We start from the raw sequence: 24,342 nt of genomic DNA, 5'->3' as shown, positions 1-24,342 counted from the left end.
CTTTTTTGCACCTATGGCGTCACTCTGTAGCTGTCCACGGGGGTATAAGTGATACGACTTATATAAGGACTGCTGCATTCCACATAACCTGTGATGGGAAACATTAATGGGTAAAAAGGCAGGAAAACAAACTATGGGGAGGGGGGAATGCATGCTTAACTGAGCTCAGCCAAAGCAGTGATTAAACACTCTGGAGGCTGTGAGTATAGAGAGCTCAAATAGCTGCACTTAAGTACTTGAAACACTGAATGTTCTGTAATGACATTTGCATAAAAATAACACACAAGCAGCATCAGAAATCATTGTATGCAATTACCGTGCCTGGCTGAGTGCAGCTGAGAGTTTATCACTTAAACTTTTATCAACTGAAACGTGATATTGTGGGATCAACATCAGCTTTGAAGAGATCTGCATGTGGAGTGTTGGTGGGTCGACCTTGCCCCTTGGGTAGTCCAAGGATCATTAGAACCATCACCGTGGTTACAGCCATTCATGCCGTGATGCAGAAAAGAGGTCCAGGGAAACGCAAACAGATCTGTTACACATCATTAAAGCCAACAGATGTCTATGTGTTGTGCTTCTTTTCCTGTTACTGTATAACTACACTCGCCTGCATCTGTGTGCATGGATGTGCCTGGGGAGAGGGTAATGAGGACCGCTGGGGCTAGTTTAAACAACCAGGGTTCACTAACAGAGAAGTGAGCTGGAGCCTCAACACTCCCTGAAGCACGGGAAAGGCACAGCAGCTTCAGTGCTTTCCAGTCTTGTGATCTCCCGCCTATCTTGTGCTGGGACTCAGCTGCAAGGCTCAAAACCAGCACACTGACCCCTCCTCCCCAACATCAGACCCACTACTTTTAGACATGTAAGGAATCAAATTTAGCCCTGAGGGTGTGAGAGGGTGGAGGTTCTATCATCTTCCCACCTCCGCATGTTTGCATCTTTAAAGAAACAGAAACAGACTCTGGCAAATTGTCATGAAAGCAACATGAAAAAAGTCCGTATTCTCGTTAAAGAGCATTTCCACTGGTAACCATTACCCAGGACCATCAACAATCGTGTACGTTCATGTTTGAAATTTCCACTAAACTTCTGGGGAGATTTGGTCAAATTAAAGGAACATTAGTCAGACAACAGGCAGTTGCCTCAATTCATTCCTGGTTGGTGATTGGGAATACCGAGAATCAGTTTGGCTTCAAAGTCAAAGTCATTTATTGTCATCTTCTACTACATGTGCAGGACATACAGAGAAACGAAATTGAGTTTCAGCACACACAATTCAAAGATCAGACATACATGGGTAAGACACATAACAAGAATTGGTGACTGCGGTCATTTGCAACATGAGTCGCGCTACCTTAATAGATAGATGAAAAGGGTGTTACATGAGGATAAGTGGGGGTAGGTAAAAAAAAGGCATAGCAGAGTTAGCCCCAGCGGGGAGTAACTCTATTATACAAAAAAAACTCCTTTAACATGGAAGCACAAACAGCACAGATACAACATCAGAGTCCGATGGGGAGGCGGGGATGGGCGGGATCCTGAAGCCTCCAATGGGAGCTGCCACTGTGGCGCATCGACCAGCTGCAGACCAACAGGTGGGAGGGAGAGATAAGGACCAGAGAGCACATTGAAGTTTCCCGCAGACGTCTCAATCTGAAGGAAGAGGGTGAAGGTCGGGACACAGCATCTGTCGGCATTCCTCCTTTCGTGGGGGTGTGTTGAGGCAGCCTTGAGAGGCTGCTACGGCGTCAGATAAGGATAAACATGACTTTGTTTGGGGCAGGCAGAGATAATTTTCCTCTACGCCTTGGAGTCTCTAAGTGGTCATTCATGTCCACCAGTGAAGCCAATTTTACATTCTAAACATCCCCACATCGTCCGGCGACCCTCTCTGAGATGATATCCATCTTGCGTACTATCACAGGCAATGCCGCGAGGACATTATCCAGCTTGCGGTTCACCTCGAGTAACGTCCCAGTTTGTGAGGTCACCACCCGAGCGGCACATTCCGTGGGCACGGGTCGCACTCCAATCGCTCCCGTCTTCCCAAATTTCCAGAAAACCAGATATCCTCCCACTCCAATCAGAAGAAATCCAGTGATCATCAGGCCGAACATCCACAAATCTTCCACATCCTCGATGGACAGCTGAGAGAGGCACACGATTCGCCAGACCTCCCAAGAATCAAGTGCATATCCCGATGCGAATGTCCCCTCGGGACAGGTGGGAGCCCCCTTCTCCGTTCTCATCGTAGAAAAAATTTTGTCAATCGCGTTGAGTGACCAGTTAATTAAGTCCATATTTCCAAAAAAGAGTAGTGGTTTCAGGAGAAATGCAGAAAAGTGCTCTGTAGGCAGACGGGACAAGAGCCTTGGGGAAGCCGATAAGGGAGCTGAGAAAAAAGCCTCTGTACTCTCTGAAGGCTTCTGGTTTCTGTAGAGGAAGCAGCCTGTGAGAAAGACCTAATCCAGAAACTACTCAGGTTTCAGGGAAGCAGATTAGATTTATTCCTGCCACCCTATCCCAACCTGTTCCACAGACATGCCTAAAGATGCAACCATGATCCCATGGCCCTGTGGTATTCAAGGAGCTGCAGTGTTGTATTCTGGAGGTAGGTCACCCACTCCTACCTATCCACCTGCTGCCCAGCATACAACCACGCGTGTTTTGTTTTTGAAGCATCAGACAATTACATCAACACATTTAGGAAAGAATGATTTTGCCTTGAAAAAACTAAACATGTCATCTGAGATCTAATTTTCCTCTTTGGTCAGGAAACTGTACTTTTCATTTAGAAGGTGGAGGTTGAAGCGTACTCTGCAGCCAGCCACTAGAGGGAACTTGTTTTGTTCCAACTTCCAAGATGGTGTCTAGCATATATAGGTCAGGTGATGCATCCTTCCATCTGCAGATGTTTTCTTTCCAAACGAAGATTAGGAACAAAGACAAAAATGTTTAAACTAGTGCATGCCAGACATGTCCGTCATTCGCATGCACGCACACACACGGCCGCAAACAGGCATGCATGCACACTCACACACACACACATCAGCACCTAATATTGATTTCCCCCTGGCCAACCGATTGCTGAACCATCTTTGTGGTGACAGTTTGACCCATGAGGCCAGTTAGATGCTACACACACACACACAAACACACAGGGTCTTCCCCACAGCCCTTAGGGACCTCCCTAAACCATTCATTGAACACAGACAGAGAGTGTCTATTAATCTGACAAAGACCTAAAAGCCTGCAACCGTCTGCATGTCGTTATGACATCTAGCCACTCGGCCTGAATTTGAAAACTTTACAGATGGAGATCTAACTTTGAATGTGACAAATGTGTGTGTTTCTCTTGGTTTTACATTACCGTGTGTTAGTTTGCTCTGTAACCATCTAATTAAGACACAATCCCATCAGAAAAAGCAGGCTAAATGTTCTAGCATCTGTTACATAATTAGCTGGGTTGTCAGAGGTGAACCTTTTTGGCCCGAATGTCACCTTTTACAACAGACGGCAAGCCTCACTAACCTTCCACTTGAGCAAATACTGTCATTCTGTCACTACTGCCAATTCCAACCTCCCAGAGGCACCGCTACATGCCTCACAGAGCAATGATATAATGAGAGAACCAAGACAGAGATACATAGGAAGTGATAGAAAAAACTGAATGCACTGATTGTTTTAAGCACAATTGCATCTGCCTCTATCCATCAATTAAAACCGCAACATTATGATTAACCCCAGTTTTTATTCCAGCAGCAATAAAAACAATTTATTTGTTCAGCATTTAAAAAGCCACCCTGTAGCCTGTGAGGTCAGAGATCTCTAGAAAACAATCTTCTGAGCATGAACTTCAGGGTTTTTTTGTCTCTCCATCCTTGTTGCTGTGGTTGCATTTGTGTTTGGTCGTTTAGCAAATGTTCTTCAGTCTAGCACGTCTTTTTAATCTGTGGTAGGAAACCGGGGTTTGCAGAGAAAACCCACGCATGCATGGGGAGAACATGCTGACTTCACGCAGAAAGGCTGCAGCTGGGGATTGAACCTACGATCTTCTTGCTGCGAGGCAACAGTGCTAATAAACGCACCACCATGCAGCCCAGTTTGAAGCCATTGTGCTGAGAAGTGTCAGAAAACACAAAGGCTCCCAGGCACGAGTTCAGTTGGCTAGAACAGGCATCAGAAATGCCTTCAGCGTTTTATTTATTTTCACAGAAACATAAAAAAGCAGTTGTGAGGTTGTTGTGGGCGTGCTGAAGTTAGCATACTCGCTCGCTCGCTCACTCTGTGCGTATGCGTAAGTGCCTTTGGCGTGTCCTTTGTGAATGACGGCTTTGCTAAAGTGCTGTGAAGAGAAACATTGGTTTGCTATGCCTTTGATTCATTGCTGGAGTGGGAAAAATTTGCATTGCAAGCAGACTCAGGGCAGATCTGGGCTCTCGTTAGCCGGGTGGCTAGATGCTTCATCATTATCATCGGACTTGTGCTCCAGTTCCAGCCATCCTGCCCTTGCTCATAGTCTTCAAGCGCTCTTTGCAGAAGAAAAACACACAAACGAAAAAAGTCAAATAAATGAAGTAAAACCAAAAAATGGCGCAGTGGAATTGGTCTAAAAACAGCAGCCATTTTTTTTTTTTTGGGGAATAGTCAGTGTGAACAGAAGGTTTCACCTGTCTCCTATAATCTCTTTCTGTGTCTGTCCCTGACACGTTTGCTGCAGTCCTTTTGGGGACGGCGCTTGTTATAGAGGACATGCTGACGAGTGGCGATCAATACTAACTCCCAAACCGCAGCATCAGTCTGGAGGGTGCAGCCGTGTGTGTGTGTGTGTGTGTGTGTGTGTGTGTGTGTGTGTGTGTGTGTGTGTGTGTGTGTGTGTGTGTGTGTGTGTGTGTGTGTGTGTGTGTGTGTGTGTGTGTGTGTACAGAGGTCCCTGCTTGCATATCTGTTGGTGTCGGAGCAAGATGTTTGGCACCCAGCACAAACACCTGCAGGCACTGCTGTCATTCATTTCCTGGTGCCCTTGAGGGTGTCTGCGATCACTGAGCGGGCGTACACTCGTATGGGCACACACGCGTGTGATGGGTTTAGATATCAGTTTATGGGGGATTATATGGACAGCTCTCACAGCTATTTTTCTCTTAGCATATTTTACCACCGTATAAACACAACACAGCTTCAAGGCAGCTGTGCACAAAGTGGCAGAGGAAGAGATGTGGCTCAGTGCCAAGTCTGTGCGTCAAATTGCAGATCAGAATTGCCGAGGGTGTTGGCATAAATGAGGGTCCTTGTAATGATAAACTTTCACATTTTTTGTTTGCAAAAAGCCCATCTCGCTCCGCATGACCAAATGTGAGTGAGAATTGGTTCCAACGACACAAAAGTTCTTGCAGCTGGGCATGAAAAGAAAGAAGAAAAACAAGAAAGAGATGGAGACTATGAGTGTTTCTTCTTCCTTGAGTCTTAAATCCGCCACGAGTAACTGCTGGTCTGTGACAGTAGGCTTATAACTGCTGGTGTGTCGATAAATCCCCAGCGCATTTATTCCTTGCAAGACCAGAAAGGCACACCTCGCTTTATGTCCCTTGCAGAACAAAAAGGCAAGGTGATTTTTTACCCACTTATTTCACCAGTTATTTATATATTAATGGCTTCATGCATCGTAAAGCTTTTATACAAGCCGCTGCCTGGGAACTGAGAGCAGAATCGTTTGCAGCAACCTCTAGCTTTTCTCTCCTTTCTGTCTTAGTCGAGAATTCATCACATAAGATGTGGGAAAAAACTTAATTTGCATGTATGCGCTGCGTTGGTTTATTAAAACATTAGGCAGGAATGTTGGTGATTAAGTTCACTTTTCCAAACATTGCATTGGAAATGCAGATTACTGTATTACACACACACACACACACACACACACACACACACACACACACACACACACACACACACACACACACACACACACACACACACACACACACACACACACACACCTTCATGCTCTTCTCCCCCCAGAAAAAGGCAATAAAACACTAATGGTCCACTAACAATTATTTATTTTAAAAGGGTAATGGGATCATTATTCAAAGCCGTGCAGACAATTAGGCATTTACATATTTATTTGAAGTGCTTAAAAGAGTCAAGGAAACTTTTGAATGAACACAGCCTCTAATGGAAAAAGTCTGTAATTAGTAGGAAATCTGTGACTGTGAAAAATGTGTTAACCTTTTCTTCTATTTTTCTAACGTCTGTTCTGACTGCATCACTCATCAAATCATGTAGAACATTCAGTCAAAACGAACTGCTGCATTTCGGCCCCTCTCAGGTTCGTCACAGATCCCATAGTCGTTTTCAAATAGATTGCTTTTCCTGTTTTTGTGCGTCATCACCCTACACACAGAATCTGTACTCAGACCCTTCAGTTATAGTTTCACCAAAGTTGGAAACAATGACACATTTAAGTCTTCACACAAACAGGATCTTTGAGTTGAACAACTTACAGGGAAAAAGTGAGTCCAAGGCAAATTTTAGGTCTCTTCAAAGATGGTAGGGCTTTGGTGCTGGGATGTACACACAACCATGCACATACTTGAGCAAGTCCATAACATAATGAGAACCGTTAATACCCGCTGCCTTGTTCATGTATGTGTTCTTGGTGTTCCAGGACCAAATGGAAAACACACATTATGGTAATGTTAGAATGAGGACTGGGACAATCAGTGTGTTTACATGCAGCCAGTAACCCTTTTAAAACCCGAATATTCACAATAACCCGGTTCCGCACGGCCATGTAAACACTGCCAAAAACCCAGAAATGCTCATAACCGGGTTTTTAAAAACCCGGTTACTACACCTGGGGTAACCCTTTTCTAACCCGAATGTTTGGTCGTGTAAACGCATACCGGGATATCCCCATCAAAGCGTGTGTTCTGCGCATGCTCTGTTCGCAAGGAATCTTGGTCTTTTGAGTAGCGAGACGTCTTGTATGCGCCAGAACACCGGAAGTAAACAACAAGTTGGGAGCAACATGGCGAGTCGCGGCACAGCACCACACTTTTGGAGTGATGAGGAAACTAAAGCGTAAACAAACGTGGTCGCTATCTCTTCTGAACTGGGAAACATGTTGTTGTTTTCACGGATACCGGAACGAGAAGAACAGGAAATGACGCATATTGCGTCTGGACATAGTCCATACGTCCTGACGCTACCCCAACGTCCGCATTGAAATCGGGTTATGCAAGTTAGGGGTAACTCTTTCTATTTTTGCTTGTAAACGGGTTATTCTGATCAACTCAGAAACCCGAATACCGACCTTAACCCGATCATAACCCGGATATTGGCTGCATGTAAACGTGCTCTATCTTGACGTTGGAAATTTTGCATTGAGTAAAAACCATCAGGTATGCTGTCAGCTGAATGTTACAGATCATTTTCACTTAAAGGTTATTCTTTAACTTTGGCAAAACTTCTGGATCCTTTCAGGTAAAATGGTGATTTCTCCCCAAAATGACCGCCTTTCTCTCTCATCATGCAGCAGGCTTTACCTAAACAGTGTTGCTTAGACGTTCCGGTTTCACAAGGATGATGCTGTTCCAATAGGGAAAACATCAGTGAAAAGGATTGGTGGTGGTTATTGTGGTGACTGTAGCTCAGGAGTTAAGAATTTGCCCTGGGTTGCTGGTTCAAAACCACGCTTCGTCCATGTCAGACATTGTGCCTGTTTAGGGCAGCCTTGCTTCAGTGAGCCCCAGGGCAGCTGTGGCTATGACGTAGCTCATCACCACCAGGGTGTGAATGGGTGAATGATGTAATGGAAAGTGCCTTGGACTCAGAAAGGTGCTCTGTAAGTGTCAGTTAATAATCATTCATATCTAAATACATGAGGTATTATCTATAGAAACCCTCATAAATCAGTTATCTTTTTGTACTAATAATTTTGGGTAAAACACAGCATGTGGTACAGTACTGGCATCTAGAAGTAGCCACTGACAGCTGTACACAAAAAAGTACCTTTTTTAGCTTTAGTCAAGATGGAATCCAAGAATGCACATTAAGTATGAAGCAGTATAACCCAAGGTATGATCAAAGTGTTTTTAATAAACACTAAATGTCAACAATACTGGACAGAAGCAGTCAGGTTCTCCGCAGCAGGTATGGAGATGGAAGAACAGCAACAGAGGAGATAACTCAGAACCTGACAATGATGTAGGAGCTGGGAGGAGTGAGCAGTGAATGTGGAGCAGATGAGATTACAGAACAGAAGGAATAAATGAGCAAAATCTGCGGGCAGGTAACTAGGTAACAAACTACAATTAACTAATGACCTAAACAGCCTGAAAATGCACTAAATAAGTGAAACTTCAAAACAAAACAAAAAGAAAACATATTTGTGTCACGTTCTGCCCCTGCCTTCCTGACTGTGTCTCTCTCCTGCCCTGATTGATCCATATTGTTCTCACCTGTCCCTCGTTAACCTGCCCATGTGTTCCTGATTTCCCTGTGTATTTATACCTCCCTCCTTGTGCCAGTCTTTGTCAGATCATTGTTGTTTGTCGTGTTGTTCTCGTTGTTCCTGCCGTATCCTGTCATTAAACCCATTTTTACTTTATCCGTGCCTGCATTCCTGCCTCCTGGTCAGCTCACCACACTTGGTCCATCATCTCCACCCTCACAACATGACAGAATGATCTGACCAACTTGGACCTGTGGTGAGCTCTGCAACATCTGTTCTGGAGGATTATCCCCCCCCCCCCCCCCTCCCCCCACCTTTCAGCAGAGGGAGTTTCCGGCCTGGAGTTGTGTTTCTCGGCGCATCCTACCTGTTCTCGGGGTGGTCGAGCCCTCTGGGTGATCCTGGCACATCCTATCGGTTTCCAGGGTGGTCAAGGTCTTTTCTCCTCTCCTGCTGTTCTGCCCCGTCCTGTTTTTTCACGGAAGCTGCCGTTTCCCGGAGTTTTTGATGGAGGTAAAATCCCCTACGCACGCCAACGTTCTCCGGGGTGGTAGGGCTGGTCTTCCCGCTCCATGTCTGCTTCCCTTCACCCGAGCCTCTGCCGGTGGATCCAGTCGAGTCATGGTGTGCACCTGCTCTGGACTGTTGCCGAGTACCTGCTACCGCTCCTGGTTTCCTCGCGTCGCTCCTGCTGTTCGTCTTGCTTCCTGGTTCACGCCTGCGGGGTCTGTGCCTGCAGGTCCTTCACGCTGCGGTTCCTGCTGGGTCCCATGCCTGCTGCTGCAGTTCCTGCTGGGTTCCACGCCTGCTGCTGCAGTTACCAAAGGGTCCCGTCCCAGCTGCTGCGGTTTGTCCTTCTGTCCCAAGTCAAGTGTTCCTGGTCCCAAGTCAAGTGTTCTGTGTTGTGTGGCCTTTTGGGCATCTGGTATCGCCCCTTAAGGGGAGGGTACTGTCACGATCTGCCCCTGCCTTCCTGACTGTGTCTCTCTCCTGCCCTGATTGATCCATAGTGTTCTCACCTGACCCTTCTTAACCTGCCCATGTGTTCCTGATTTCCCTGTGTATTTATACCTCCCTCCTTGTGCCAGTCTTTGTCAGATGGTTGTTTGTCGTGTTGTTCTCGTTGTTCCTGCCGTATCCTGTCATTAAACCCATTTTTACTTTATCCGTGCCTGCATTCCTGCCTCCTGGTCAGCTCCACCACACTTGGTCCATCATCTCCACCCTCACAACATGACAATTTGATGGTACCACCCACGTGACCAACATTACATTCCTAACTATACAGTGAAGTACATTTTTTGAGCAGGTGGCTGTGGCCATTCGGTCTGTTTTACAAGACCTCGGTAAAGTTACTTTAGAAATAGGGTTGTCACGGTAACCGGTATAGCGGTAAACCCCGGTAAAAAAGTTGACAATAAAAATAACCGTCCAGTTTTTAATAAACTAAATTATCTCGGTGGGTTTACCGTGGCCGTGGTTTCGGCGCGGTGACCCTTACCAGCCACCGTCGCTTCAGCTGAAGTTCCCGCGGCGCGCACACGCACTTTTTAAATTGCAACGGCACCAAAACTTTGAAGCTGAAATAATGGCGGAAGGAGGAGACGGCAGCGCCCAGGACATCCATCAGCCCTCAAAGAAGACTAAATCGGAAGTATGGGCATATTTTGGATTTCTGAAAAATGCTGAGGGACAGTTAATAGAAGACGGCTATCCCGTTTGCAGAACGTGCAGGAAACAAGTGTCTGCAGAAGGCAGCAACACTTCGAATCTAACGGCACATCTGCGTGACCATCACCCACGTCTCTACAGCCAGTGCAAGGTAAGTTAACATTAGCATTTTAGCTTAAATGCATGACGTGAGGACTTTTGGTTGAGGGAGAATGCAACGAGTCACTATAGACTGCAGCCGCAGCGTCCTCTGCCAGCATTTAAACCGTGTCACAGACACCCTGTTGCTGGATGAAGCATCTTATTTGTTGATGATGAGGAGAAATATACAATTAGTTCCTTGTCATTGATTTGTTTACTTATTCAATGCCATTTATACTTGAACATTTGGATTTGATTACATAGTGTAGTAGTTATTTTAGTAATTTGTTTAAAGTGGCTATTTATTTTAAATACATATTTTTTAAGGTTGACTTGTACAGTGCTCAAGTCAAGTGTGGACTGGAGTTTTAGATTTTCATTTTGATAATGAAGAAAACAAGTATATGAGAAAACAAGTGGTGTTTCTTTGATTTGTTTACATATTGTTTATGTTTCGAATGTTTGGATTTGTATCATTTAAACCTGCACTGACTACTGTAACATGTTCCAGAAAAAGAAGCTATTTGTTCCTTTACTTGTGAAAAGTTGCACTTTTGCTAAGACGTTGTGTTATTTTAGGTTTAATAAACACTGTTAAACCTTTTCAGAACTATTTCAGTTTGTGTAGAACAGGACTATCAATGCTTTCTGAACATATGCAACACCGTTTAAAAAATACCGCGATAATACCGAAAACCGTGATAATTTTGGTCACAATAACCGTGAGGTTAAATTTTCATACCGTGACAACCCTATTTAGAAAAGCATAAACAAGAATGTGTCCACTATTCTTTCAACGGTTGATGCTCAACGGGCTTACGTAGCCTGCTCTTCTACCTCGACAGAAACTAGGCCCACCTTGGCTCGGATATCCTTTCAGTTTCCCTCAGTTTTTTCTTGTTTTCTCAAGTCTAAAACCTTTGCTCTGGTTTAAAAACCTCAGTGCACTAGATGATCGAATCAGTGCTGTCTTGGATTGTGTTCCTGGTTGTTTGTAGGGCTGAGTGTTTTACTGAAGAAAAACTGCTAGTCTGAATTTACAATTGTGTTTTTCATCTAAAGAAGTTATCTTTTAATCAGATCTGTCCAACCTAACTCCTTAACCCTCCTATTATCCTTGGGGTCAATTTGACCCCTTTTAATGTTTATCACTCAAAAATCAATAGTTGCTTTATTTATTTATTTATTTATTTATTTATTTTTTGCTTCATATTTTATGACTTTTCCTAATTTGATGGGGGAAACAGATTCAGCATAAAATTTTCATCATAATATTTTCTCAATGTCCTGAACACATATTGCACGCATTGGTGTTCCTCGGGGGTCAATTTGACCCCAAGCTGTTTTAACTGTGTAAACAGCAGGTGCAGGTGCAGTTGATACTATTTGGTTGATACATGAAGTGTGTGTGTGTGTGTGTGTGTGTGTGTGTGTGTGTGTGTGTGTGTGTGTGTGTGTGTGTGTGTGTGTGTGTGTGTGTGTGTGTGTGTGTGTGTTTGACCATATGAACTCACACCTTCCTCAGACCTCATATTTCTTACGCTGTGGAGGGAGGGGTTTTCCTGGAGGGGTATTTCCACAGGGATATGCAAAATAAGGGAGGAGCAAACGTATAAAAGCTTGCACCAACATCCCTCTTTTCCTCAGTGTGCGCTGTGTAGGCCACTAAAGTCTGCACACTCTCTCACGTGAGAATGTGCTCTAGGAAAAGAATCACCGTTAGTGAGGTTTTGGAGCAGCTCTTTGACAGTGAAAGTGACATAGAGTAGAATGTGTCTGAGACAGAGGATTGGATTGAGGAGGACCCTCATTCTGAGGGATTTTTGTCTGATGAGAACGAGAGTGTTGACCCTCCTGTTGTGTCTCAATAACCAACAGACACGGTCACCTCCACGGTCCCTTTCCCCACGTCAACAGCAGGGTAGACTCATTGCTACTAATGTTATCAAAATGGTTCCAGGCCCCACAAGAAATGCAATCAGCCACACTGAAGACATCAAGTCATCATTTGGACTCTTCATAACCCCATCAATTGAGAATATTGTTCTTGGGATGACAAATTTAGAGGGTAAGCGAGTCTATGGGGACAGTTGTAAAGACTTGGATGTAGTTGACTTGGAAGCCTACACTGGCTTGCTCATTTTGGCCGGGGTTTATAAATCAAAAGGTGAAGCAACAGCAAGCCTTTGGAAAGCTGAGACTGGAAGGGCAATATTTCCAGCCACCATGTCTCTGAAGACTTTTCACGTTTTGTCCCATGTCATACGCTTTGATGACAAACAAACAAAGCAGGGCCGATGAGAACGTGACAAACTTGCAGCAATACGGGATGTGTGGGACAAGTGGGTGCAGCATTTACCCTTGCTTTACAATCCAGGCCCCCATGTGACTGTCGATGAGTGCTTGGTTGCGTTTCGTGGGCGCTGTCCATTCTGACAATTAATGCCAAGCAAACCTGCCAAATATGGCATCATAATATGGGCAACATGTGATGCCCAGTCCAGCTTTGCCTGGAATATACAGGTCTACACGGGCAAATCTCCTGGCGAAGCACCGGAAAACAATCAGGGCACAAGGGCTGTGCTAGATATGGCTGAAGGACTGTATGGGCATAATGTTGCATGTGATAATTTTTCCACATCTTGTGTCCTGGGTGAGGAACTGCTCAAAAGGAAGATCATAATGTTGGGAACAATGAGAAAGAATAAACCAGAGCTTCCCTCTGAACTTCTTGCTGTCAGGAACAGGAAGGTAACATCTTCAGTGTTTGCCTTCACTGACAAAGCAACTGTGGTCTCCTATTGTCCCAAGAAAGAGAAAAATGTCCTGCTGCTCAGCACCATGCACAAAGATGCTGCCCTGAGCACCAGAGAAAACAAAAAACCACAAATGGTACTGAACTACAATGAGACAAAAGGTGGGGTGGACAACCTGGACAACGTCACAGCCACATACAGTTGTCGACGCATGACTGCGCATTGGCCCCTTGTCATCTTCTTCCACATCATTGATGTGAGTACATACAATGCATGCGTGATATGGAGTGAGATAAACAAAGACTGGAACAGGGGGGAAACTGAGCCGAAGGAGGATTTTCCTGGAGCAGCTTGGTAATGCACTGATGAAACCTCAGATTGAGAGAAGGCCGTGCCTTCCAAGAGCATCAACAGCTGCTGTAGCTATTGTGAGGGACAGACAGACAGAAACAAGCACCCAAATTCCTCCAGTGGCACAAACAGCGGGCAAGAAGCTTGGTAGGTGTCAGGTATGTCCCACCCGCAATGATTCTAAGACTAGCATGACCTGTTTGAAATGCAAGAAATATGTCTGCAAGGAGCATGCACACACTCTCTGCACATCCTGTGTACAGTAGTGCAGAGTAAAAGTTTGACTGTGGGGATAGAGAACTGTTCCATGTTCTGCCTGATGTTCTCATTGTGATTTTGTGTTTCAGAGATGGGTGAATTTTCAAACATGTAATTCCCCAACACACAAAAAAAATATATATATATATAAAAGCAAAAAAAAATTATAAATCATAAACTAAAATAAAAGCAAAAAAAAACTCTATAAAGGTTGGTCTATGCTTGATGCGTCCGCGAGGTTTGCACGGCTCCGCGCGGCAAAATTGCGTCATTTTAACAACCACGCCCCTCCACCGCACCTTCGCACGGCCCAAAATTTCCGCACCATGCAACCACACAGACGGTCGGATGCAGAAAAACATGGCGGACTGGCAAGAACTAGTATGGCAGAGGTTCGTAAATACATACATTTGTATGATTCAGCTCTCAAAAAACACCGTGATCAAAATGTTGTTAATAATTCTTGGAGAGAAATAGCTCGCACTGTCGGAAAAGACGAGGACGCTGTTAAAAATGCTGGAATGCCATGTTGTAAACAACAGTAATTTTTACTTCTACTATGGTGTAGTGTTGGATGCATGCTGTAGAGCTCCATGCTGCCCCCTACAGTTTGGGAGATTATTGGCTCACCGCAGAGGCAAGCCACATGAACCATAAACGCTGCAAGTTGTGAAGCTTGTTCCATCCGCGAGCTGCATCACCAAGTGGAAAGTAAATGCGTCAAGCATAAACCAAGCTTAACTCTGCCACTGCTGGTCCCAAGCCCGGATAAAAGAAAAAGGAGGGGTGAGTTAGACTTTCTAACTATATGACAAAAAACAGAGATGGCAATAAATAAATATGTTTGCAAGAGGGAAAAGGGGGCTCACCAACATCAATCATAATGGTTCATTCTGTGAGAATCATGAATGTGCACCATAAATTAGAAAATATTTGGATGAAAGATTTGTAAGATACACTAACTCTAAAACTGAAAGTTTGACCTGACGGTGGTGCTACAAGAAAGGTCATATCGTCACCCAAACCCATTCAGGTTCATAATCTTGTGATCATTAATGTCAGAAAATATGATAAGATTTGTATGAAAACTTTTCAAGATAAATTTATTTTAACTTTGGTCTGATGATTTAAGTTTGGCCTGATGGTGGCGCTAAAGAACAGGTCAGCTTTCACTATCAAGGGCTTATTTATGTGTTTAACAAATAAACAAAGTGTCTGACATAAAAAATCAGTCAGCAATTTTCAGTAAATCATTTTCTGGAGGCAAATATCCCTGGGGTCAAATTGACCCCTGAGGGTGAAAAGTGTTAGTAAATTTGAGGAGAATAGGAGGGTTAAACACGAATAATTCATTTGACTCAATGCTCACTAATCAAGTGAAATTAAGGTCAGCAATTGGCCACGAATAGTCGATTTGACCCTAAGGCTGGAACTTCTGGGCTGTTGGTCACTCTCGGATTTTTAGGTTCTTCCTTGTACACATCCCCAGATCTACCATTTGCCCATCTATACACATTTCATGATTTATATACGTATACCATCTATATAGACTTTCTCCAGATTAACCATGGCATCTTCCCAGTGGCCAGGATGGGCTGAGGCTTGGCTACTGACAGTCGTTACAAACTGTTGGGGCATTTCTAGAACTGGCATTTGAGTCTCTTCAGCATAGTTCATTTTTGTGTAAGATTGGAATATAGCGTTGGTCACAAAGACGTGACAACATCAATAAGAGAAGCGATTGCAAACTGCTGGAAACTGATCCAAGAAAATCTACATCTGGGAGGTTGTTAACCCCCTTAATCCTGAACATAACCCGGACACACATGCACACACACACACACACACACACACACACACACACACACACACACACACACACACACACACACACACATACACACATACACACACATACACACACACACACACACACACACACACACACACACACATACACACACACACACACACACACACACACACACAAACACACACACACACACACCACAGAAGCTGTTAACCACTGTCTCTCCTACGGCTCCATGACGCTCTCATTCACATGATACCATCTCTACCCGGAAGGATGGAGCGGAGGCACAGCCTGGGATTGTCTGACGAGGAGAATTATCTTGGAAGCAAAGAGCCATGGACGAGTGGAGCAGAATGATGAATGGTGACGGTCTGCCACATGCAGGCTCCCATACACACCGACCCACAGGTGCGCTTCCCCACGTGTTTTTGCTAACCTCATGCGGCTTGATTTCATTGGCTTGGAAAGATTTCTAAACAGGGCCTCCTTGCCCAGGGATACACTTAATTGCCACACACTGACTGGTGATGCTAATGTATCCTGACGAATGAAAGCACGAGGCAGGGAGAGGGGGTGGACGAGGTAGTCACATCTATTTTGAAGTATAACTTTGAGTTAGCAAGGGCATGTGTGACTGTCGCTCAGTGGTCAGCATGACATGGTGATTTAGGGTCATGGTGAGAAGGGGTTTCGTTGCTCTGGAAGCTTTATTCCCCTCGTGTTGTCCACACTAGCTAGTGAGAGTGTAACCTTGTATGCAGGTGTAGCCTTTTGTCACTGTTTTTATCTCATCTAGCATTTCAGTGATTGTCATCACTACCCTGTGAGACCAGCCTCCGGAGAAGCATCGGCTATTGTACATTTATTTTATCTATATGTTATCTACTTGTGCACAAACACAAAAACAATGCAGTCTGCACAGACTACCAACACACACACACACACACACACGCTGCTGATTATTCAAACGACACAACGTAACAATTCTTGTTCATGCTCATCGGCGGCTTTCTGTGGGTGTTTGTAACATTTTTGGATAAACAAGAGAACATCTTATTGGTCAGAGCAAGAGAAGAGCAGCAGCAAACCACAAAATCACATCTCACTGAACATGGAGGGGATTCAGCAGTGACAATTTCTCTGTCCAACCCACACATTGAAAGTATTTCAAATGTTGCCTTTGTACACGGGGAGCTGACTGTTATAAAGTTGAGTTTAAAATCTAAAAGATTTCGACTTGTTCACCAGTTGTCACTGCGAATGATTTTAGTGGAACAGTTCCTGCGCCAGAGTGCAGTTGTTTATGTAAACCAGACGTCGCACATGCAGCTGCAGAGACCAGCGTCCTTGTCTAGTTTCTCCCTATCTTAGCTAAATGCTGACCTTAACTTCACTTGATTTATTTTTTAAATTTAAAAACACGTTCACTTTTAGGTTAAATGTGTTTCTATTAGATGTTCTCAATTTTGAAAATACGTTTTAAAAATACACTTTTAAACTGACTAACTGAATAAAACCAGATTAAAATTTAGTTATCTGTGATATTTAGTTTCATTTGTCAGAACAAGGAATGAGCAGTTATTTAATGAATTTGAATTGAGGTAATTATAATTTTTTTAAACAGTAAAATGTTTAAGCTTACAGTGAAAGAAGAGGATAAAGCCAACAGGCTTATCTGAAGCCTCCGCCAAACACAATTACAGCAATATCATTGTTTACACAACGAGAAGACAAGCAGAAAAGCAAATCTGGAATTACATAAATAAAAAGCTGCCTTACAATATGAAGTTTAAGAACCCTCTTTTAATCAAATTCTATTTTTAAAATATTTTAAGCTGCAATGGCAAAGTTGGAAAAAATAGCTTAAAATGATTTTCATGCTTCTTAACAGCAGTCTAACATAGTATAGCTATAAATACAGTATATTGTGGAGATAAAGAAAAAAAAAAGATTAATTAAGTGGTTGTATTTGTCTAAAAACCTCCACCAATAACATGTTTCAGACCAAAACCATCCACTGGTGTGAGAGGTTCCCCGCTCAACAATATCAGAGAAGGAGAAACAGCCGGCTGCTACCGCTTCCACTTCAGGACAAACTACCAGAGTCCCAAAATAACCACAAAAGATGTTTGGACCTAGAAAACAGCAACTGGTGTTTTGCACTATCTCGTTTACTGAGGCAACACGGGTTTCCAGTGCCTCAAGGAAGATACCCGAGGGGAGGGCTTGTTTGCAGATTTGCTCTAAAACAGGTTTCATTTATTTTTAATAGGTATTTGTGACACAGTAGGAGGTAGAGGGGGTTGTCCAGTAATCGGAGGGTGGTAGAACTGATGGATCCCAACAAAGAATGCTGCTGCTGGGTCCTTGGGAACGACACTTAACTTACCTTGCCTGCTGGCAGTGGTCGGTATCGCCAGTGTTCAGCAGCTTCACCGCTGTCACCCCACTGCACCCTGGAAGCATCGGCGGCTCAGAATAGCAGCAGAACGTCATTGCTGCAAATAGAATCCACTAGAGTCTCTGGGGGGGATTCAAACCAGCCACAATGCAACAATTTTCCCACGCATCTGAGAGGCGGCACACCATGCCCCTAAAGAGAGGATCGGGTTCTCTTTTTGCCCCGAGTCGCTTCTGGGATGCGACAATTCCCGCAGTTAACATAGGGCTAGACAGGAAGTCACACACGATTTCAGTGTAAATAAAAGTCTATTGCAGTGATGCAACTTCACATGTAGATGATGTTACAAGTAGTGACGTAACAGCTTACACTGATAAAAGAGAATAGTTTAATCAACCTAATTGAATTGCTTCAATTGGTTACAAGCAATTTAATTAAGTTTATCCAACTTAAATTATTCTAATTGTACTAATGATTTAAGTTGGATGAACTTAATTAAATTGCTTGTTACCAATTTAAGCAATTTTTTAAGTTGGATCAACTTTTTCTTTTTACAGTGTATATACTCCCTGTACCGTTCCAGAAGTACAGCAGGTCTGTTTTCATGGCTTTAATCCTGGTTGTGTATGTATGACATCAAACAGCGATATAAATGGTGATTTCCTTTTTGGGGGTCTAATGGTGGATGGCGGGAATCTTGAAGGATTTGGTGATATGGTGAGTTGAGCGAGGAGCACAGCGAGACGCCGCTTGGCGGCTGAGACTCTCCTGGTGTGCCCTGGAGTGCAGCGATTGTCATGAGTAAACTTTCTGCGACGCCGATGCTTCCAGAGTGCAGGGTTAGTGCGCCCCAGGGCAGCTGTGGCTACAATGTAGCTCATCACCATTAAGGTGTGAAGGGGTGGATGACTCATTGTGTTGTAAAGCACCTTAGGGGGGTTCTGGGACTCTAGAAGGCACTAAATATAGGCCATTTACCATTTCTACAATTTGTTCATCAGTTAATAAAATGTTATAGATGAAGACACATTTTTGAGAAATGTTTTACGTCATAAATAATTTGTGAAAAGGAGCAGAAGACATGCTTGATCCTGATCCAGTAGCTATTCTATCAAAGCGTTTCTGGAGAGGAAAAGCTTTACAGACCTGAAATAAGTAGACACCCATCAGGACTGTAAGATCTTTTTGGCATTTGAAAACAGAAAAGTTTTGATTACAAAATAGTAACAGAATAGATGTTATTAAAAACTTGGATTATGTCCGATCTGCTACTCGGTCTTAAATTGACCAGAAAAGCCCTATCAATCCATCTTCTCCAGGCCAATGGTCAGTAAGGCTAGACGTTGGTAAAGAAGGCAGGGATGCATGTGTGAGTGTGCTTTATGTGGAGCTATCCTCCGTGCATTAGAATAAATAACCCTGTCTATCATACACGGCTGCCTGGCAAACAGATTCTCCTCACGTCAAGCCAGATGAACACAAATGAGGTCCCCAGAGAAGACATTTCAGGCGAAAGAGTGTCCCTGTGGCACTTATCATGAAGGACATCGTAAGGGTTAGGGAGGAGGTGTGGGTGACAGCCAGAAAGTAAAAGCAAGGATCTATCATGCATCAAGATGGCTGCATAAATGCACAGCACTGCACGTTCTCTGGGCTTAAAGGCGCTGAGGCTACAGCATGGAAATGCATCTCGCCTTCATACTGTGATGTAAAAAAATCATTTACATCATGGCAGGCAATCTGTCATACCCCGTGCTACTTGGTATCAATAACCCGCGTCTGTCGGTCTGTCTGTCTCAGTATGTCTCTGTCGGTGACAATACCATCAGCCCACCTCTGGAAATGGATGAAGCTGCTCCTATATGGCACATTCAGATGGGCATTATGTAACAGCTGATTGTCAGCCAGGATAACCCTGACCACCCTGACCCTAATGGTACATTCTGAGTATGGAAAGAAAAATAATAAAATTGTATAAAACCGACTTAAAGCATTGACTGGTTCTGCTGTAGCTAGATCATCACGTATTTTTAAACAGTGTCTGAAGAGTGAACAAACCCGGAAGGGGCTACGGGATGATCCAGAGACTGCCCCTGCTCCAGAGTCTACAACCAGCTCAGAAAACCTCCTCAGCTGATGTGTTTCAGTGTGAGGGAGCAGTGGCTCTAATTTCATCTTCTCGCAGATGTTGGTGAACCTAAATAAGTTACTAAGGATCAGCCCAGCCACCCGAAAAAGGAAGCTCATCTCATCCATCTGAATTAAGGATCTACTTTATTTATTTATTTATTTATTTATTTGGTGAGAGTGGGTCAGAATGAAAATCTCACGCTCAAAGTTCAGGTTTGGATTATAGAAAAATATTTCATCAGCACCTTTTTGACTTTTGGCTCATCTCCTTCACCCTTTGAAATAACACTCTCTTTACTTCTGACGAACTCCAGATGTTTTGGTCCCTATTATGTTGTGGATGACATACTTCCTCAGAACCCCTCCAATAACTTACCACATTGATGCGGTGCAGGGTTTAAATACCCTTATTATTCACCTGCAGGGGTGAGGGTAGAGGGGGTGGTATGGGGACACTGCCCTTGGTGTGAGTCTGCCACCATGCAGTCATATAACAGAGAGCTGCAGGAAATGGGTTCCCCCACATGGCAAAAGGAGACTGGAGCACATTCCTGGAGCCAGGCTCAGGGGGGTGCTCGTTGGTGATCGCCCCTTAGCTCCTGCCACGTTAACCCGGGGAGAAGGGTCAAGGTTCCATCATCTGGGAAGAGGTTGAGGGTGGAACCCCTATGTTCTTATTGCTGGAGTCACATAATGATTTTTTTTAGTATGAGCCAAGAGAATATAATAATAAAGAATAATAAAGAAACCCCATCATGAGGTCATGAGGACTGAGGAGCTGCATGTTTTTCATATTTTCCCCCAATCTGCTCTCTGTCATGAGTGGACTTGCAGAAGGGAGAATTTGCATCGCTGTGCTTCTGATTTTACTTCAAATCTACAAAGGCAGTCTACACATGCCACTGATTTACAAAGCCTCTTCGAGTCTGTTTGATGCCTCAAATGGTAATCGGCAGAAGCGTGGAGGCATATACTTGATGGGTTAAATAATCCAAAAGCCCAGAGTCCATAGATTCAGCTTGCTGCTGGCAGGCATGTTGCAGCTTCTCTTCCAGTTAGGACCTAGAACCAAGCAGCAACTCACAGCTGCCTGCCTGCCTGCCTGCGCAAAGCAATGTTTAAAAAAGTCCTTTCACTCAGGTGAACTATCGCTCAGTCCCCACACATGGCTGCCTAAATCAAATGCTTGCTCTAAACAAGGTTGTCACCACTTTGTTTACACTGAATTTCATCCGTGCCAAAACACCGATGCAGGGTTTTGAAATCAGTGAGCAGTGTCACAAAAACATGTTGTTTTTCTCTCAAATATCACGTGAGACCAAGGTTCACACAACATGTCAAATCTGTCACAGAGATGTGCATGGTCTGACTGACAGCTAAACACAACTGAACACACACACACACACACACACACACACACACACACACACACACGAATATTAAAAATGCAGGCCTCTAGCAATCATGTCACATCACTGAGGGCACAGGTGCACTGTGGGATGCCCGTCTATTTTCTGCAGTTAATCGATCATATGAAGTTAGTGGAGCTTGACTGAGAGTCAGTGGGCCAGAGAGTGATATAAACTGTCAGTATGTGCATGTGTGTGTGTAGGTGTGTAGGTGTGTGTGCGTGTGTGTGCGCATGCATGTGGTGGTGCAATATATCTCAGTATTCCATTATCATTGAATTGCTCTACGACCACTCTAGAGCTGCAAGAGTCTTTGGAGACACATTGTAGCTCTGAGGCTTTCTGTCATCCACTCATTCACATACACTCACAATTGCTCCCTCTCTCCACATACAAACACAAATGCACACGGGCTGAAATGGAGGCTGTGCTTAGGGAGTTCTCCAAAGGTTAGCTAATTTGGCCCACTGGTGCCTGCATCTTATTTTCATCTCACGTCATCCTGGACTTTTGTTTTAAATACAGTCTTTGCTGCTGTCCACCACTTCAGAGCATACAGCCTTAAGCCGGGCGTACACTGTGCGACTTTTTCACTTTTTGAGCCGATTGTCCAGTCGTGCGAGAATCCACGACATCGGGGCGAGTTTTGCGCCGAGCGGTCGTGTAGTGTACAGGGGGTTACGAGAGGCGATTAACACCACGTGACCAGCTGTCGATCAGCAGTCGTGAGCTCGTACGGACTTGTGGCGTGTTTAATATTTCGCTCGTCCCTCGTGAGGGTATCGCACTGTTGAAGCGGCGCTGCGAGCAGCTGCGACCCAAAAAGTTTCAGAACCGCTCACGGCGCATGTGCAATCCTGCATCAACGCCGCTCCCCGCTATTTCCCTAATAACACACGCTGCTCGTTTTTGTTTCTACATGTTTTTTTACTCACAAAGATTGTCAAGAAAGCGTGTTTGTCGTGTTCATGTCAAATTAAACTGATCACAAAACACAGATTTACTTTCTTTATTTCGTTTTCCTCATCCAACCCCCATAAATCGCTGTGTGTCCTCCTGCAGCACTCCCGAAGGACAACAGGCAAATTACGTGTTGAGTAAAAACTGCTATTTTTAGCATATTTTTAGGGCCGACGTGTTGCTGCCAGACGTAAAGTGTGAGCAGTCAGGTCGCATCCGAGAACTGGGTCGTACAGTGTGAGTGCCTGGCTTGTGAGATCTGCTCTGCGAGGAAGTCGTACAGTTTGAGCTGAAGCTGAGTGCTACGAGTGAAAAAGTCGCACAGTGTACGCCCGGCTTTAGTCAAATGAGGACATGCCAATGTATCTTTGCTCCTCAAGCCCATTCCCTTAACCAGTCACATGCTCTGAGATCTGAAAGGTACATGAAGCATAGATAATACACCTGATTGTACAGTACCCTGCATAAATAATGAGTGTGCATACTCATTCACTGCATAAAGGTTTCACTTCCGTACTTAATGTAAGGGTAGTCCAGGCTCAGCAGAGTTCACACTTCTAGACTGACTTCAAATTTTCATTTTCATTCAAATTGTTTTTTTTCCCCAATATGTTAATGTATGTTGTATTTGTTTGTGTTTATTTTATACATTTTGAATGAAATAAAAAATTTAAAAAAAAATTCCTACCGATTAAAATTAAAGGCTTCACTTCGATTGAAGAATTGCAAATAGCAGTTTTTTTTTTGTGCGGGACTTTTAACCAAATTCTTATTTTATTGAAAAATTATTAAGTTATGGTTATTTGGGTAAAATCATGAAAACGCAAAATATGGATTAAGTCCATTGAAACACTGACAGAAACACAAAAAATACCAATTATTGTCAAGATTTCTCTCAGTTAGCAGTTATAGTATGTTGTGAAGGATTCTAACTAATACACATTTTGGCTCAATGTGTTAAACTGACTGGGGGATATGGGGCGTTTTGTTGTTTTGTGCAGTATTTAATAGCACCTTCTAGAGTTTTTTCATCCTCCCAAGGTGCTGTACATTGCTCATTCATACCCTGATGGTGATGAGCTACAATGTAGCCACAGCTGTCTGGGGGCACAATGACAGAGGCGTCCAGCACTGGTGCCATCGGTCCCTCCCACCACCACCATGGAGGGTGAAGTGTCTTGCCCACGACTGTGCAGGACTCAGGACCCAGGTTGTGTTTTCAGAGGTCAGCTGACTGTGGTGACCATCTCGAATGGGTCTGATGCAAAAACAAATTAAGTTGTTGTTCAGTTGTTCATTTTCCAGATGCTTTTACCAAAAGCAACTTACAGATTGAAACGACATGCAGGGTTTTGGTCTGTGGGAGGAAACCAGAGTAGCCGAAGTAAACCCACACATGCATGGGGAGAACATGCTATCTTCTTCCAGAAAAGCCACATCTGGGACTGGAACTTCTGACCTTTTTACTGCAATGCAACAATGCTGCCAACTGCACTACCGTGCAGCCTAGACTTACATCAAATAGAGACTTTCACGTTAGTCTTTCAAGCAGCTTATGGGATATGTTGCAGATAGACAGCTGACTCCAAAGGTTTGGGACAAAAATTCAAACAGATGTATGAAATCAAATGTGCTGCTTTGATTTCCAGCTGCCATGTCACATTTAATCTTGCCATCTGTAAACCTGACTGAGTTTTAGCTAGATTTGTGTTTGAAAAGCTGGGTTGTATCTGACTGCCATCTTGTAGTGTAGAGCTCAAAAGAGTCAGTTGGAGAAGGACTTTAAGAGACATTCACGGAAAATGATACCAACATAAACAAGTGATGAAATACACAAATTAAGCATTATAGTCATTATAGATTTCTGCTTTCCCAGAAGCAGCAATTAACTAATTCTGGTTTATAACTCTGAGGTCTGATAGTGTCCTTGATAGGGAACACTGGTAAGAAACTAACCCCCACTGTAAAAATAGAATTAACACACGTATCATTTTGTC

At 43.9% G+C, this 24,342-nt stretch overlaps 1 protein-coding gene and 1 pseudogene across 16 annotated transcripts in view; one reads left to right on the top strand and one right to left on the bottom strand.

Annotated features, from left to right (window-relative positions):
* adgrb2 (adhesion G protein-coupled receptor B2) overlaps positions 1-24,342 on the bottom strand; it is a 415,193-nt gene that overhangs the window by 270,076 nt on the left and 120,775 nt on the right. The gene's annotated exons all lie outside the window — the stretch shown is intronic.
* LOC129164911 (piggyBac transposable element-derived protein 4-like) lies at positions 10,836-14,710 on the top strand (annotated as a pseudogene).

This window comes from Nothobranchius furzeri, chromosome 11 (assembly GCF_043380555.1).
Source record: "Nothobranchius furzeri strain GRZ-AD chromosome 11, NfurGRZ-RIMD1, whole genome shotgun sequence".
NCBI lineage: Eukaryota > Metazoa > Chordata > Actinopteri > Cyprinodontiformes > Nothobranchiidae > Nothobranchius > Nothobranchius furzeri.
Note: the sequence above shows the minus strand (reverse complement) of the source record. Positions and strands in the feature narration are given on the sequence as shown.